General features: G+C 44.5%; 1 protein-coding gene across 1 annotated transcript in view; it reads left to right on the forward strand.

Annotated features, from left to right (window-relative positions):
- Window positions 1-18344, forward strand: part of LOC121545444 (F-BAR and double SH3 domains protein 1-like) — a 39652-nt gene that overhangs the window by 13631 nt on the left and 7677 nt on the right. The window lies entirely within an intron of this gene.

The raw sequence follows: 18344 nt of genomic DNA on the forward strand, positions 1-18344 counted from the left end.
GGAACTGGATGTTTGGCCAGAGCCTAAGAAGGGTGATGATCAGGACCAGGTGTGCAGATTGCTGATGGGATGCAGGTGCGGAAAACAAGAGAGCTCCCCGGAGCGTTCCCGAACCCTCGGGAAACTGGAGATCACGAACAGGAAAAACTAGTCACCAGACAGGACCCGACTCAGACTGCCGGGATCGTTACAGTACCCCCTCCGACGAACGCCACCGGGCGGACCTCCCGGAGCGCCAGGATGGAGGCGGTAGAAATCACTGATGAGGTCAGCATCTAGGACCTGTCGCCGCGGAATCCAACTCCTCTCCTCAGGACCATACCCCTCCCAGTCCACGAGATACTGGAAACCCCGGCCCCGCCGTCTGGAATCCATGATGCGACGCACCGTGTAGGCAGGACCACCTCCGATCATCCGAGGAGGAGGAGGAGGAGGCGGAGGAGGCAACAGAGGACTGAGGAAGACAGGCTTGAGGCAGGAGACATGAAAGGTGGGATGGACTCTGAGCGTCCTCGGTAGTTTGAGTCGAACTGCCACTGGATTGATCACCTTCTCCACCACAAACGGACCAATGAACTTCGGTAACAACTTCCTAGACTCAGTCCGTAAAGGAAGATCCCGTGTGGCCAACCAGACCCTATCTCCGATGGTGTAGGTGGGAGCGGGGATCCGGCGACGATTCGCCTGGAGCTGATACCGGTCCGAAACTCTAAGGAGTGCCTTTCTGGCCCGATGCCAGGTCCGGTGGCAACGACGAATATGGGCCTGAACAGAAGGCACTGAGAGCTCCTTCTCCTGAGAAGGGAACAAGGGAGGTTGGTAGCCATACAGGCACTGGAAGGGAGACATCCCAGTGGCAGATGTAGGGAGAGTATTGTGGGCATACTCAACCCAAGGCAACTGAGAGACCCAGGAGGTGGGGTTGGAAGAGACCAGACAGCGTAGCGTGGATTCCATCTTCTGGTTGGCTCTCTCCGCCTGACCATTGGATTGGGGGTGAAAACCAGATGTGAGACTGACTGTAGCTCCAATGGCCAAACAGAAGGACTTCCAGACAGCAGAGGTAAACTGAGGGCCACGGTCGGAAACGATATCACTGGGCAAACCGTGGACCCTGAAAACCTCCCTAACCAGGATCTCGGACGTCTCCGAGGCAGAGGGAAGCTTGGCAATTGGCACAAAGTGGGCGAACTTGCTGAATCTGTCCACGATAGTCAGAACGACCGTTTTCCCCTCAGAAGCGGGCAACCCAGTGACGAAGTCCAGGGCCAGATGCGACCATGGTCGCCGGGGAATAGGAAGGGGGTGAAGTAGTCCAGAGCTGGGCCGATTGGTACTCTTATTCTGCGCACACACTGGACAGGCAGCAACAAAACCCCGAGTATCCTCGGCCATGGCAGGCCACCAAAAACGTCTGCGAAGAAACGCCATTGTCCGAGCCACGCCAGGGTGACAAGCCATCTTACTGGCGTGGGACCATTTGAGGACAGCAGGACGAACCGACTCAGGCACAAACAACCGACCGGGTGGACCGTTACCGGGACCGGGCTGAGTCCGAAGGGCCGCCAGCACCTCCTCCTCAATCTTCCACATAACTGCTCCCACGACGCAGTTCCGGGGGAGGATTGTCTCGGTCTTGGACCCACTCTCCTCCGTCTTGGAGAACATCCGGGACAAGGCGTCCGCCTTGCCGTTCTTAGATCCAGGTCGGAACGTCAGGGCAAACTTGAATCGTCCGAAAAACAACGCCCACCTGGCCTGACGGGAGTTGAGACGTTTAGCCGATTGCACGTAAGCAAGATTCTTGTGGTCAGTCCAGACAATAAACGGTTGCTCCGCCCCCTCCAACCAGTGGCGCCACTCCTCCAAGGCAAGTTTCACCGCGAGAAGCTCCCGGTTACCCACATCGTAATTCCTCTCCGCAGGCGAAAGGCGACGAGAGTAGTAGGCGCAGGGATGGAGTTTACTGTCCGTGGAGCATCGCTGCGACAGGATGGCGCCAACTCCCACATCAGACGCGTCCACTTCATTCTCCACCACAATGGATTAGTGGAGAGGTCCTCTCTCCCGATTCTGAACCCATGCAAGTGGGGCGGCACGGGTTAACCAAGGAGGAGCGTCAACATAGACGTAAGACCAACTGCTGCCTCTACTGTGGTAGCTCGGGACATTACATCTCCACTTGTTCCCGGCGGTCGTCAAACTGCCCGGCTCGCTAAAGTTGGGAGGACTTTTAGCGAGCCAGTTTCAACCTCTCAGTACCTCTGTCAGACCCCGTTTCCGGCTACCCTTGTGAACAGGAATCAGAGCTTAGCGCTTAACGCTTTTATCGATTCAGGTGCCGATGGAAGCTTTCTTGATGCCGAGTTGGTGGAACAGCTGGGGCTTTCCAAGGAGCAATTGCCGGAAGCCATTGAAGCGACCACTCTGAACGGCAGTAGTCTGGCACGTATCACGATGAGGACTGAACCGGTTAAGATGCGGTTGTCGGGGAATCATTCTGAGATGATTTCATTCTTCATTCTGCCGTCTTCCCATGTTCCTCTGGTCCTTGGATACCCCTGGCTGAAGGAACACAATCCCACGTTCGATTGGGTGACGGGCAAGGTAACGAGTTGGAGCCTTGATTGTCATGCTAACTGTCTCAGGACTGCCTGCCCCCATTCGGTTCCCAGTCAGGTGATTGAGGCTAAACCCCCAGATTTGTCCCTGGTTCCCGAGACATATCACGATTTGGGGGAAGTTTTCAGTAAGCAGAAGGCTCTGTCACTCCCTCCCCACCGACCATATGATTGTGCCATCAACCTGGTTCCTGGAGCTGTCTACCCCAAGGGAAGGTTATACAGTATCTCCCGACCTGAACGTGAGGCGTTGGAGACCTACATCAAGGAGTCCCTAGCTGCTGGTCTCGTTCGTCCCTCGTCATCACCCCTGGGGGCAGGATTCTTCTTTGTGGGTAAGAAGGATGGCTCTCTTCGACCGTGTATTGATTATCGGGGGTTGAATGACATCACGGTCAAGAACAAGTATCCCCTGCCCTTGATGAGTTCTGCCTTCGACTCCTTACAGGGTGCTACGGTGTTCACCAAGCTAGACCTACGCAATGCGTATCACCTGGGCCGGATCGTTCTGTCACGGTTCCCTCAGACAGAACCCAGAAGCAGACCAGGACAAGGAGAGTTGAACGAAGGTGAGGGTTTATTACAGATTCAAAAAAGGTGCAGGATAATCCAGGGAACAGAGCGGGCGGCGTGGATGAGTTGTTGAGGGTGCAGTTGTTGGTCCAATGATGGCTCGGCAGCCGCCGACCATCAGGCAGAGGTAGGGGTGAGGGTTCCGGACGAGTGACTGGAGATGGAACAAAAACGGAGGTAAGTCAACAATAAACCAACAAGGTACAAAACAACAAAACTAACGCTAGAAGCTCTAGGACTGATACTCAGATAAACCTACTGTTCATGGCTAACGATCCGGCAGGAACTGGATGTTTGGCCAGAGCCTAAGAAGGGTGATGATCAGGACCAGGTGTGCAGATTGCTGATGGGATGCAGGTGCGGAAAACAAGAGAGCTCCCCGGAGCGTTCCCGAACCCTCGGGAAACTGGAGATCACGAACAGGAAAAACTAGTCACCAGACAGGACCCGACTCAGACTGCCGGGATCGTTACAACCTCCTTGCATTGACAACTTAGATGGGAAGCTACTGAGGATGGTAGCTGACTCTATGGCCACTCCTATCTGTCATATCTTTAATCTGAGTCTAGAGGAAGGTGTTTGTCCTCAGGCCTGGAGGGAAGCCAAAGTCATTCCGCTACCCAAGAGTGGTAAAGCGGCCTTTACTGGTTCTAACAGCAGACCTATCAGCTTGCTGCCAGCTCTTAGCAAACTGACAACAGACTTTCAGCATGCTTATAGATAAGGGCACTCAACATGTAATGCACTGACACAAAAGACTGATGATTGGTTGAAAGAAATTGATAATAAGAAGATTGCTGGAGCTGTACTGTTAGATTTCAGTGCAGCCTTTGATATTATTGACCATAACCTGTTGTTGAGAAAACATATGTTTTATGGCTTTTCAACCACTGTCATATTGTAGATTCAGAGCTATCTATCTAATAGAACTCAGAGGGTTTTCTTTAATAGAAGCCTTTCTAATGTCAAACATGTAGGGTGTGGTGTACCGCAGGGCAGCTCTTTAGGCCCCCTACTCTTTTATATTTTTATATTTTTATCAATGACCTGCCACTGGCATTAAACAAAGCCACTACATGTTGGAACATTGCTGCGGGGACTTGCCTCCATTCAGCCACAAAAGAGAGCATTAGTGAGGTCGGCACTGATGTTGGGCGATTAGGCCTGGCTCACAGTTAGCGTTCCAATTCATCCCAAAGGTGTTCGATGGGGTTGAGGTCAGGGGTCTGTGCAGGCCAGTCAAGTTCTTCCACACCGATCTTGACAAACCATTTCTGTATGGACCTCGCTTGGCGCACGGGGATATGGCCTTCCACAAATTGTTGCCACAAAGTTGGAAGCACAGAATTGTCTAGAATGTAATTGTATGCTGTAGCGTTAAGATTTCCCTTCACTGGAACTAAGGGGCCTAACCCAAACCATGAAAAACAGCCCCAGACCAACTTCACAGTTGGCACTATGCATTCGGGCAGGTAGCATTCTCCTGGCATCCGCCAAACCCAGATTCGCCCGCCGGACTGCCAGATGGTGAAGCATGATTCATCACCCCAGAGAACGCGTTTCCAATGCTCCAGAGTCCAATGGCGGCGAGCTTTACACCACTCCAGCCAATGCTTGGCATTGCGTATGGTGATCTTAGGCTTGTGTGCGGCTGCTTGGCCATGGAAACCTATTTCATGAAGCTCCAGACGAACAGTTCTTGTGCTGACGTTGCTTCCAGAGGCAGTTTGGAACTCGGAAGTGAGTGTTGCAACCGAGGATAGACGATTTTTAAGCGCTACGCGCTTCAGCACTCGCCGGTCCCGTTCTGTGAGCTTGTGTGGCCTACCACTTCACAGCTGAGCCATTGTTGCTCCTAGACAATTCCACTTTACAATAACAGCTTACAGTTTACAGAGGAAGCTGTAGCAAGGCAGAAATTTGACGAACTGACTTGTTGCCACGTTGAACTGACGGTGCCACATTGAAAGTCACTGAGCTTTTCAGTACGGGACATTCTACTGCCAATGTTTGTCTATGGAGCTTGCATGGCTGTGTGCTCAATTTTATACACCTGTCAGCAACGGGTGTGGCTGAAATAGCCGAATCCACTAATTTGAAGGGGTGTCCACGTAATAAAGAGATGCTCTGCTTTTTTGACACCACAGGCTCTAGTTTTGTCTTATCTTGATTATTGTCCAGCCATGTGGTCAAATGCTGCAAAGAAAGACCTAGTTAAGCTGCAGCTGGCCCAGAACATAGCGACACGTCTTGCTCTTCATTGTAATCAGAAGGCGAATATAAGTACTATGCATGCCTGTCTCTCTTGGCTAAGAGCTGAGGAGAGACTGACTGCATCACTTCTTATTTTTATAAGAAACATTAATGTGTTGAAAATTCTAAATTGTTTACATAGTCAACTTACACACAGCTCTGACACACACACTTACCCTACCAGACATGCCACCAGGGTCTTTTCACAGCCTCAAAATCCAGAACAAATTCAAGAAAGCATACAGTATTATATACAGCCAATATTTCATTTGTAAACAAAATACATATTTTCATAACTTTTACAGAATAAAATCCTCACCTTTTCTGGCTATGATGGGTTCATATTCCCGAAGTACCCTATCCTACAACAAATGACCATGCGCATCACTCATTTAACATACAGTAAAATCTCACAGGTGACCAGACAGTTCATATATTGCATTGAAGGGTGTATGGCTACCACTGTAACTAGACAATGTTTCAGAATTCGTGGTCAGTGCAGCATATAGATTTGAGAACAAGTAAATGCTAAACATTAGGCCCTAACAAATGATCAAAATAGCTGTTTACAGGTCCACAGCAATTTGCAATTGTTTTTGTCTTTCAGAAACGTTTGTCTGTCAGATAGCCTATCCCTACAGCAAATGTCATGGCAAAGTTTAACATTCTGCCATCAAACCTTCAAAGACATTTGAACGAGTTAGCCATTGCTATTTTCTTTAGAAACTGCCTTGGCCTAATTCCAAATCTTTCAAAATATACAGCTAATAGGGGCGTTATTGTCAACATAAAAGGTGAATGGTGGGCATATTTCAGGTGGAATTATAATGCTTGTTCACGTGCACACAGTTTCAGGATGGGTCTGATTTATACCGGGAAACATGCGTATGTATGCATTGCGCCAACTTTATAAATCTCAATATTTGTTTACACGCATGCAGATATTTTAGTGTGAAATTTATGCAATCGTTAAAAATGAGGCCGCAGTTGAGCCGCAGAACAAAAGCTTCTGTTTGAAATGTCTTTTTTCAGAAAATACTGAATAGGGTACTCCTCTGCCTCTCTTGGAGGCAACACAGACACCAGTAGTAATGTTCAGTTTTAACCAATCTCGTCAAGAACGCATAGGGAAGTTCAGGAGTAAAAACAAACAAAATATAATTATTGTAAAATGGACTGTGTCCATAAAATGTGAACTAGTGAACAACAATGCTTAGGCCTCTACTTCCAGCTTATATATAAAATGTTTTACATTTACGTCATTTAGCAGACGCTCTTATCCAGGGCGACTTACAAATTGGTGCATTAAAGTTATGATAGCCAGTGGGGGGGGTGCAATCCAAGAGTGAGCAGTGCCGGAGATGCCCAACTCGGAGAGGGTGGAGAGGAGGATCTGATGGTTCACAGTATCAAAGACAGCAGATACAGTTGAAATCGTAAGTTTACATACACTTAGGTTGGAGTCATTAAAACTAGTTTTTCAACCACTCCACAAATGTCTTGTTAACAAACTATAGTTTTGACTCTACTTTGTGCATGACACAAGTAATTTTTCCAACAATTGTTTACAGACAGATTATTGCACTTATAATTCACTGTATCACAATTCAAGTTGGTCAGACGTTTGCATACACTAAGTTGACTGTGCCTTTAAACAGCTTGGAATATTCCAGAAAATTATGTCATGGCTATAGAAGCTTCTGATAGGCTAATTGACATCATTTCAGGCAATTGGAGGTGTACCTGTGGATGTATTTCAAGGCCTACCTTCAAACTCAGTTCCTCTTTACTTGGGAAAATACTTTACTTTTACATCATGGGAAAATCAAAATAAATCAGCCAAGACCTCAGAAAAATTATTGTAGACCTCCACAAGTCTGGTTCATCCTTGGGAGCAATTTCAAAACGCCTGAAGGTACCATGTTCATCTGTACAAACAATAGTACGCAAGTATAAACACCATGGGACCACGCAGCTGTCATACCGCTCAGGAAGGAGATGCGTTCTGTCTCCTAGAGATGAACGTACTGTGGTGCGAAAAGTGCAAATCAATCCCAGAACAACAGCAAAGGACCTTGTGAAGATGCTGGAGGAAACAGGTACAAAAGTATCTATATCCACAGTAAAACGAGTCCTATATCGACATAACCTGAAAGGCCGCTCAGCAAGGAAGAAGCCACTGCTCCAAAACCACCATAAAAAAGACAGACTACGGTTTGCAACTGCACATGGGGACAAAGATTGTACTTTTTGGAGAAATGTCCTCTGGTCTGATGAAACAAAAATAGAACTGTTTGGCCATAATGACCATTGTTATGTTTGGAGGAAAAAGGGGGTTGCTTGCAAGCCAAAGAACACCATCCCAACCGTGAAGCACGGGGGTGGCAGCATCATGCTGTGGGGGTGCTTTGCTGCAGGAGGGACTTGTGCACTTCACAAAATAGATGGCATCATGAGGAAGGAAAATGATGTGGATATATTGAAGCAACATCTCAAGACATCAGTTAGGAAGTTAAAGCTTGGTCGCAAATGGGTCTTCCAAATGAACATTGACCCCAAGCATACTTCCAAAGTTGTGGCAAAATGGCTTAAGGACAACAAAGTCAAGGTATTGGAGTGGCCATCACAAAGCCCTGACCTCAATCCTATAGAAAATGTGTGGGCAGAACTGAAAAAGCGTGTGCGAGCAAGGAGGCCTACAAACCTGACTCAGTTACACCAGCTCTGTCAGGAGGAATGGGCCAAAATTCACCCAACTTATTGTGGGAAGCTTGTGGAAGGCTACCCAAAATGTTTGACCCAAGTTAAACAATTTAAAGGCAATGCTACCAAATACTAATTGAGTGTATGTAAACTTCTGATCCACTGGGAATGTGATGAAAGAAATAAAAGCTGAAATAAATAATTCTCTCCACTATTATTCTGACATTTCACATTCTTAAAATAAAGTGGTGATCCTAACTGACCTAAGACAGAACATTTGTACTAGGATTAATGTATTTGGATGTCAGGAATTGTGAAAGACTGAGATTAAATGTATTTGGTTAAGGTGTATGTAAACTTCCGACTTCAACTGTAGGTCTAGAAGGATAAGAGCAGAGGAGAGAGAGTTAGCTTTAGCAGTGCGGAGAGCCTCCGTGACACAGAGAAAAGCAGTCTCAGTTGAATGACCATTCTTGAAACCTGACTGGTTTGGATCAAGAAGGTCATTCTGAGAGAGATAGCAGGAGAGTTGGCTAGAGACAGCACGCTCAAGAGTTTTGGAGAGAAAAGAAAGAAGGGATACTGGTCTGTAGTTGTTGACATCGGAGGGATCTAGTGTAGGTTTTTTGAGGAGGGGTGCAACTCTCGCTCTCTTGAAGGTGGAAGGGACATGGCCAGCGGTCAAGGATGAGTTGATGAGCAAGGTGAGGTAAGGGAGAAGGTCTCCGGAAATGGTCTGGAGAAGAGAGGAGGGGATAGGGTCAAGCGGGAAGGTTGTTGGGTGGCCGGCCGTCACAAGTTGCAAGATTTCATCTGGAGAGAGAGGGGAGAAAGAAGTCAAAGCATAGGGTAGGGCAGTGTGAGCAGGACCAGCGGTGTCATTTGACTTAATAAATGAGCATCGCATGTCGTCAACCTTCTTTTCAAAATGGTTGACGAAGTCATCCACAGAGAGGGAGGAGGGAGGGGGAGGAGGAGGAGGAGGAGGATTCAGCAGGGAGGAGAAGGTGGCAAAGAGCTTAGAGGCAGAGGCTTGAAATTTAGAGTGGTAGAAAGTGTCTTTAGCAACAGAAACAGAGAAAGAGAATGTAGAGAGGAGGGAGTGAAAAGATGACAGGTCCACAGGGAGTCTAGTTTTCCTCCATTTCCGCTCGGCTGCCCGGGGCCCTGTTCTGTGAGCTCGCAATGAGTCATCAAGCCACGGAGCAGGAGGGGAGGACTGAGCCGGCCGGGAGGATAGGGGACATAGAGAGTCAAAATATGCAGAAAGGGAGGAGGGTTGAGGAGGCAGAATCAGGAGATCGGAGGGAGAAGGATTTAGCAGAGGGAAGAGATGATAGGATGGAAGAGGAGAGAGTAGCGGGAGAGAGAGAGCGAAGGTTGCGACGGCACATTACCATCTGAGTAGGGGCAGAGTGAGTAGTGTTGGAGGAGAGTGAGAGAGAGAGAAAAGGATACAAAGTAGTGGTTGGAGACTTGGAGGGGAGTTGCAGTGAGATTAGTAGAAGAACAGCATCTAGTAATGTTGAGGTCAAGGGTATTGCCTGCCTTGTGAGTAGGGGGGGACGGTGAGAGGGTGAGGTCAAAAGAGGAAAGGAGTGGAAAGAAGGAGGCAGAGAGAAATTAGTCAAAGGCAGACTTAGGGAGGTTAAAGTCACCCAGAACTGTGAGGGGTGAGTTATCCTCAGGAAAGGAACTTGTCAAGCTCATTGATGAACTCTCCAAGGGAACCTGGAGGGTGATAAATGATAAGGATGTTAAGCTTGAATGGGCTAGTGACTGTGACAGCATGGAATTCAAATGAGGAGATGTTGTAAACTATAGCGGTTCAATGTTTTCTAGGAATAGACTCTAACTTTGTTTATTCAGCTAGCTAACTTGGTACAGTATTCTTCCGTGAAAACCGCCCAGGGCACCGTATCCTATGACGCCATAGCTAACTAGCATGCTAGCTTCCAATAACACGGTTTAGCACCAATACTCAGTTACAACAAACTACCAATAGTGTGTTAACACACTAAACAGATCATTCGTGTCCGTGTCTAACGTTGTGTAAAGTTTTGGGGTTAGTTTTGACAGTTTGAGTGAGTACGTCGTCAACTTATTCAGCCAGTTAGTTAGCTAGCTAGAATAGTTAGCATATTAGCTAGCCATTGCTCTCTGCCAACGAACCAACCCCTTCTCCCACGGTATTAAACACACAGAGAGAGCCAAGCTAACGTTAACTAGTCACCCATGTCTTGAATTCCTTTTGAACGACTCTGGTTACCAGTATGTAAAAAATAAAATAAAAATAAATGTAGGTTATAACTTACCCTTAGTAGCTACTGTTAGCTAGTTAAGTGTAAAGCTAGCTACTGAATTGATTTAGCCAGTTCGCGTCTGTCCCAACGGAGAGAAAGCGTCTCCAAACAATTAGGGAAGGGGTGGTGGGGTTGGAAAGTAATAAAGGGAAATACATTAAAGGATATGTATATATATGTATGTATATGAATGTATATGTATTTATATGTATGTATGTGTATATGTATGTGTATGTATGTAAATATATATATATATATATATATATATATATATTTGCGAGAAAAAAAACATATGGGGGATTGGAAGTGATGCAGACAATTACATTGATGGAAGTTACAATCTATCTGCAATATTAAAGCTGATCTACCCCCTAAAAAAAATAAAAAATAAAAAATAAAGAACGCATAGGGAGGAGGTGGTAGCCCAGGGGGGACACCAGCCGGGGAGCAGCACTAATCCACTGTGTAGGGCACAAAGGCTAAGGCAGAGGATGGTGTACAGAGCGGAGGGCCCAACCCCACAACCAAGGGCTACTTGGAGGTGGGAGCTAAAGGTGAGGGGGAGCCCCAGAAGTCTCAGGAGGCAGAGGAGGAGGAAGATGACACATGGGATAAGCTGGAGGAGCTGCTGAACTTTTCATACTGAAGGGAGTCTGAAGAGTGAGTTCCTTGAATGAAGATTAGCTAAATTGTTTCATATTGGTCCACAATCCTGGATCTTCAGCTGGTACCAATTCCTTGCAATGTGTTATATGCCTTATGGAGGGACATGGTTCAGACGTAGGCCTACAATCCAGAAAACTTGATCTGCCTTGTAAAATAAAATGGACCATTAAAACATTTGCTACACTATACATTTCTAATTCACCATGTTCTAATCAAACTAATATATTTTACTATATTTGTACAAATGTATAATACAAAGTCTGTGTTTTGTTTTGTAAAACTAGTTAACTAACAGATATCTTGCATGCAGTGTAATATATCAATTTGTGATATAACTGTGTAACAGGATGATGGTTTCAAATGAATTGTTCTTTTTTTTAAACAAATTTTAGCATAAATTCAATGACAGTGTTCCTTAATAAATGGTATCTGTGAGCAAAGAAAATAACCTCTTCACCCAAAGTTCTTATCTTTGTTTTTTCCTAGTGTGTCAGTAATTCTCAGGTTGATGTGTAGATTGACCTTTTTTGAAAACCATGTTGTGGGCATCAGTATTTTCTGTACACGGGTAATCATGGGGAAAGCCAAGTGTTGTGTATGATGTGGTTAGTATGTTTGATTGATAACTATTTGACCTTCTATCAGCATGCATCTTTGCATTGTAAAAGATCAAATCTGTTTATAGCCAAAGGTAAGGGCATTTTTTGTTAAATGGGCAATCTGCAATTGCTGCATCATTTAAAACAAAAGAATGATATTCAGCCATTGATTTAAGAATATAACTTATAAATGCCTCAGGAGTTTAGTTTAACTGTATAGCCCCATCAGAACCCAAAATATGAGTTTGCTTTTTATTAATCGTTAAAAAAATCACAATAGATTCAAAACATGGTTAAAACTATAATTTTGATCCAATAGAAAGTCCGTTCTTGCATCCATCTATGCATTTTAGAGTGGTTACATTTTTCCATTCCCGTCCCTCAGCCATTTACCCAAAAAGTTGGCGGGGTGACCGCTTTGCTGTTGTTTGAACTGCAGTTTGCCAGTGACATTTAATTGCGTTAGCCAATGAAGCGGAACATGGTGGCGAGAGAGGTTACTGCCAATAACAGGAACAAGACAAACAGGTTACAGTAATCCTAGGATGTTACTCTACCTTCTGCAGTTTGTCAAAATATTCAAATGTTTATGCAAAGTATGCTTTGAAATTACATTGAAAGCGTGCTGTACATTTGGTGCTGTCCTTAAAATGATGTGGCAAAATGTATGGGGCACTGATTTTCTTACAGTCTGTAAGATTGTCAAAGACTCTCTATTGCAAATTAATTGATAGTTGAAATAATAAAATAACAAAATAATTACTGTTTCTGTATTGCCAGCAGAATAGAAGATCACCCTAGGCAATACCACACGAACAATAAGATTTCAGTGATAGTGGTTGACAGTGGCACACATCTCACTCATGCAGTGGCATCTGACTAAAGTTGCCTGTGTGGGAAAATAGTATGACAAATAATTATAGTGAGAAAACTGGCAATAGGGATTCCCCAGTTGTTTGGAAATTTCAACAATGGGTCTTTAAAGCTGCCACACAGGTCCAGAACCAAATCATTGGGAACCAGTCATTTATTCAGATTTATCAATAGAGAAATGGCAATGCACAAAGGAATAATGCTTCTTCTGCTGCTCTCAATTATGATTAGTCTGGCTGCCTCATCTCCAGCACCACATCCAGGAAGACCTGAATTTCATGCCGAAATCGATCAAATTGAAAGAGCACTTGAGGTAAGATAGTTATTATTAAACTAAAACATTTTTAACAAATGTTCAAGTCCAGACAACTTGTAAAGATGAAAGTAATGTAACTAATGTTACCTGTGTTTCCTGAACAACAGAACTGTGGTGAAGGCTGCAACACATCTGGAATCGTGAGTCCATAACAATCTCGGATAATTGGCTTAATCTTTTCTTCACTTTATTACACTCTATCTTTAAAAAACGTCTCAGTGCCAGTCTGATTCTTGTGTACACTGTACACCACATGAAACTCACCTATTGAGCAAAGTGCTAAAGAATCTCTAATCTGTCTTGTGACATTGCTTATCTTACTCAGATTACACACAGCTACAACACAGTGCAGCCTGCTGTGGTAGGCTAACTTCCTCTGGTGTCTCATTTCAATCTGCAAAACATATTTAATATCTTAGTATATTCAGTCCTAATGTAATGCATTGCTCTCTGATAAAGGAATGTTGACCTAAATGTATGTTTTGTATTGCAATATAATGGTTATAGTAAACAATTCTGCACCGGCAGTGGTACAATTCGGTACCCAATTGTCATCACCAGGGATGTTCTCTTGATAAGTGTGTGAATTAGACAATGTTCCTGTCCTGTTTTCGAAATGTAACAAGTACTTTTGGGTGTCAGGGAAAATGTATGGAGGAAAAAGTACATAATTTTCTTTAGGAATGTGAAGAAAAGTAGTCATAAATATAAATAGTAAAGTAAAGTACAGATACCCCCAAAAAACTACTTAAATAGTACTTTCAAGTATTTTTACTTAAGTACTTTACACCACTGTGTACCGTCTTCTTTTTTGACACTTACTTCTCTCTGCAGGATCTAAAATGTCAGTGTCTCCAAATCCCCATCCCATCAGTGGTAAGAGAAGCATAATATGTACATTGGAGTTGATACAGTAGTCATTTCATCCAATGTGTACCTTTATAACCCTTTTCTTCCATTACTTTGAATAGGAAACGTGCACACCAGACTACTTCAAACAAGGACTAAAGTCACTGAGGAGTGTGCATCCTGTTGCATACTTACTGTGGAGAAGAGTGAATAAGTCATGGTCCACGGTGAGTTGTTTCCCTTAAACATGCACAGAATTGTTCTTAGATTATAATGACATTCTGAACATGGCAGAGATAACTGAAGAGCCATGAAATTACCATTACATTGCTTACATTTACAAAGATCTTACCAGATGTATGTGTTATTCTCTCTCATAGTCGGACTTTCAGCAGCTGGCCCCTCACTGTGAACCAGTGGTGTCTCCACGGGTGTTTCTGGAGAAGCTGAAACAAGTGTTCCAAGGACTGAACAACCTCCAATCATAACAACATTATTTATATATTCTGTATTTATAATTTGTTTATTTACTATTTATCAATTTGAAATTGTACCGCTAATCGTTGAATAAACACCTGAAACAGACCTATCTACTACTGGCTTTGCTGTTCCTGTATTGACCTGATTGTGAAATGTAGGGAGAAATAACTTGTAGTATTGGTCACTATCTGGAATCTGGATGTCACCGTGACATGCCAATTAGCTAACCTAATGACAGGCCAGTGTGAATGACCAATGCAACAGTGTTGTATCGAGGTGCTTCCCACTGTTGCTTCTCACACCACAGATAGAGTCCAGGGTGGCCCCTCTGAACAGGGCCAATGAAGTGGCCATACCCCTGGTGGAGTGTGCTACCACGTCATCTGGAGTTGGTGTACCTGCTGCAACGTATGATGTTGACACTGCATTGGTAATCCAATGTGCCAGTCTCTGCTTCGAGACAGCGCAACCTTTGGTGTTCTCCCCATAACACACAAAAAGCTGTTCTGTTTGACGAACAGTTCTTGTTGCAGAAAGATACGTACTCAATGCCCTAACCGGGCAAAGTGTATGCAACTCATGACTCTCCTCTGAGGAGTGGGGAGGCAGGTGAAATGCTGCTATGATTAAGGGCTGGTTAGCATGCGATGGTGAAAGCACCTTAGGTAAGAATGCTGGATTTGGCCAAAGCACTGCCTTAGATCCATCTAAGGATGGGTAGAAAGCGCATGTAATTCTCCAACACGCTTAGCTGAAACTATAGCCAATAGAAAGGCAGACTTGACTGAGTGCTCACATACTGTAACTCAAATGAAGACAGAGGCTCAAATGGTGGGCTCATAAGTGATCGTAGGACAACATCTAACTCCCATTTGCATTTATTAGGATCCCCATTAGCTGCTGCCAAGGTCCAAACAAATTATGGCAAAATATAAAATAAAACAGTACATATAACACCACTACATATCTAAAATACAAAATGTCTAATACCACCATGTATAAGTCTGTGTAGAGTGCGTGTGCTGGCGAGTGTGTGCATATGCATGTGTGCTTGTGTGTGTTCCATAAAATGTAGTTTTATCTGTTTTTTAAATCTGATTTTACTGCTTGCATGAGTTACTTGATGTGGAATAGATTTCCATGTAGTCATGGTTCTTTGTAGTACTGTGCATTTCCCTAGTCCGTTCTGAACTTGGGGACTGTGAAAAGACACCTGTTGGCATGTCTTGTGGGGTATGCATGGGTGTCTGAGCTGTCAAGTAGTGATGACAAGTAGTGATGCAGTCAATCTGTCACGATCGTCATACACAGAGGACCAAGGCGCAGCGTGGAATGCGAACATACTTTTAATTTGAATGATCACACGAACAAAACAACAAACGATACGAAACGTGAAGTCCTTGGTTACAATACAAACCATACGGAACAAGATCCCACAACACACTGTGGAAAACAGGCTGCCTAAGTATGGTTCCCAATCAGAGACAACAAGCAACAGCTGATACACGTTGCCTCTGATTGAGAACCACACCGGCCAACATAGAAACAAATGAACTAGAATATAACCCTAGCACACAAAACACATAGAAACAACACACCCTGGCTCAACATAACAGAGTCCCAGAGCCAGGGCGTGACACAATCTCTCCTCTACTTTGAGCCAGGAGAGATTGTCCCTCTTTGTGGCACTTGACCATATGACTGGGGAGTAGTCCAGGTGCGACAAAACTAGGTAGGACTTGTTTTGTTCATAGCAATGTCAAGAAAGCAATGCAATGTCATGAGGGTACTGAAGGAGCCTTGTGGGGCCGTAGCCTGCGGGCACCTTTCATGAATTTTGATACTAGAGGGTGTTCCCCTGGGGATGCACCCGCAATCTGGTCATGACCCATAGAGATGGCTGCTATATACACTTTCAACGTAGATGGGGACTTCCATGCAGCCGTAAGCTCCTGGTCAAAATGACAAAATGGGCAGGAATATGGCGATTCTGCATGGTCGACACACCACTTCCTGAACACATTCAACTTGTAGGAATACAGGGTTCGCGTAGAGGATGCCCTGGCTGCCTGAATTGTATCAATTACCAAGGAGGGCAACTCTGCAGCTACAAGGCGGTCACGTTTAGGGGTCACATCCACAACTTCAGAATGCTGGGTTTGGGGTGCCAAAGCTTGCCATTCGCTTGTGACTGGAGGTTTCAAGTTTTAAAGTTTATTAGCCACGTGCACAGGATACAACAGGTGTAAAACAGAAAGCTCTTTCCCAACAATGCAGTGATTATAATAATAATAATAATAATAATAATAATAATAATAATAATAATAATAATAATAATATAGATAATAATAATATAGATAATAGAAAATATAATAAAACATTTAAGTAAGACTAAAAACCACACAAGAACTATGATGAAGGTTAAAGAAACATGATAATGCAAGTATATACAGGTCAATGCCAGTACCTTATTCAATGTGCAGGCATACTGGAGAGTTGAGTTGGGTTTATATATAACAAGTGACTGTTAGTAGGATTTACAGTACATGTAAACAGGAGTAATAGTGACCAGTAGCAGGATAAATAGATAGATACTAATGGTAATGGCAATCAATAATCAATGGACAGCAGCATAATGGAGTATTAAAGCTAATCAATAATAATTTTAGCAATGATTATTCATTAAAACCGGTAGCAATCATATTCAAAATGATCCAACCTACAGATTAAACCAACAGACTACTTCAACTACAATAACATTCTCAGTAACGGTTACAGAAATATATTTTTCTTGCTATGACCGTGATACCCTATATATACAAAAGTATGTAGACATCCCTTCAAATTAGTGGATTCAGCTATTTCAGCCACAACCGTTGCTGACAGGTGTATAAAATTGAGCACATAGCCATGCAATCACCATAGACAAACATTGGCAGTAGAATGGTCTTACTGAAGAACTCAGTGACTTTCAACGTGGCACCGTCATAGGATGCCACCTTTCCAACAAGTCAGTTCGTCAAATGTCTGCCCTGCTAGAGCTGCCCCAGTCAAATGTAAGTGCCATTATTGTGAAGTGGAAACATCTAGGAGCAACAACAGCTCAGCCGCAAAGTGGTAGGCCACACAAGCTCACAGAACGGGACCACTGAGTGCTGAAGCGTGTAGCTCGTAAAAATCGTCTGTCCTCGGTTGCACTACCGAGTTCCAAACTGCCTCTGGAAGCAACGTCATTACAATAACTGTTCGTCGAGAACTTCATGAAATGGGTTTCCATGACCGAGCAGCCGCACACAAGCCTAAGATCACCATGCACAATGCCAAGCGTCGGCTGGAGTGGTGTAAAGCTCGCCGCCATTAGACTCTGGAGCAGTGGAAACGCATTATCTGGAGTGATGAATCACGCTTCACCATCTGGCAGTCCGATGAATCTGGGTTTGGCGGATGCCAGGAGAACGCTACCTGTCTCAATGCATAGTGCCAACTGTAAAGTTTGGTGGAGGAGGAATAATGGTCTGGGGCTGATTTTCATCGTTCGGGCTAGGCCTCTTTGTTCCAGTGAAGGGAAATCTTAATGCTACAGCATATAATTACATTCTAGACGATTCTGTGATTCAAACTTTGTGGCAACAGTTTGTGGAAGGCCCTTTCCTGTTTCAGCATGACAATGCCCCTGTGCACAAAGCGAGGTTCGTACAGAAATAGTTTGTCGAGATCGGTGTGGAAAAACTTGACTGGCCTGCACAGAGACTGACCTCAACCCCATCGAACACTTTTGGGATGAATTGGAACGCCGACTGTGAGCCAGGCCTAATCGCCCAACATCAGTGCCCGACCTCACTAATGCTCTTGTGGCTGAATGGAAGGAAGTCCCCGCAGTACTGTTCCAACATCTAGTGGAAAGCCTTCCCCAGAAGAGTGGAGACTGCTATAGCAGCAAAGGGGAGACCAACTCCATATTAATGCCCATGATTTTGGAATGAGATGTTCAACAAGCAGGTGTCCACAAACGTTTGGTCATGTAGTGTAAAATCATATCTATTTTTGATTGATCTTCCCACCAATAATAATCTTACTCTAGGCCTAGTTTGTTCGCAGCTTAAGTCTT

The sequence above is a fragment of the Coregonus clupeaformis genome, chromosome 3 (assembly GCF_020615455.1).
Source record: "Coregonus clupeaformis isolate EN_2021a chromosome 3, ASM2061545v1, whole genome shotgun sequence".
Lineage (NCBI taxonomy): Eukaryota > Metazoa > Chordata > Actinopteri > Salmoniformes > Salmonidae > Coregonus > Coregonus clupeaformis.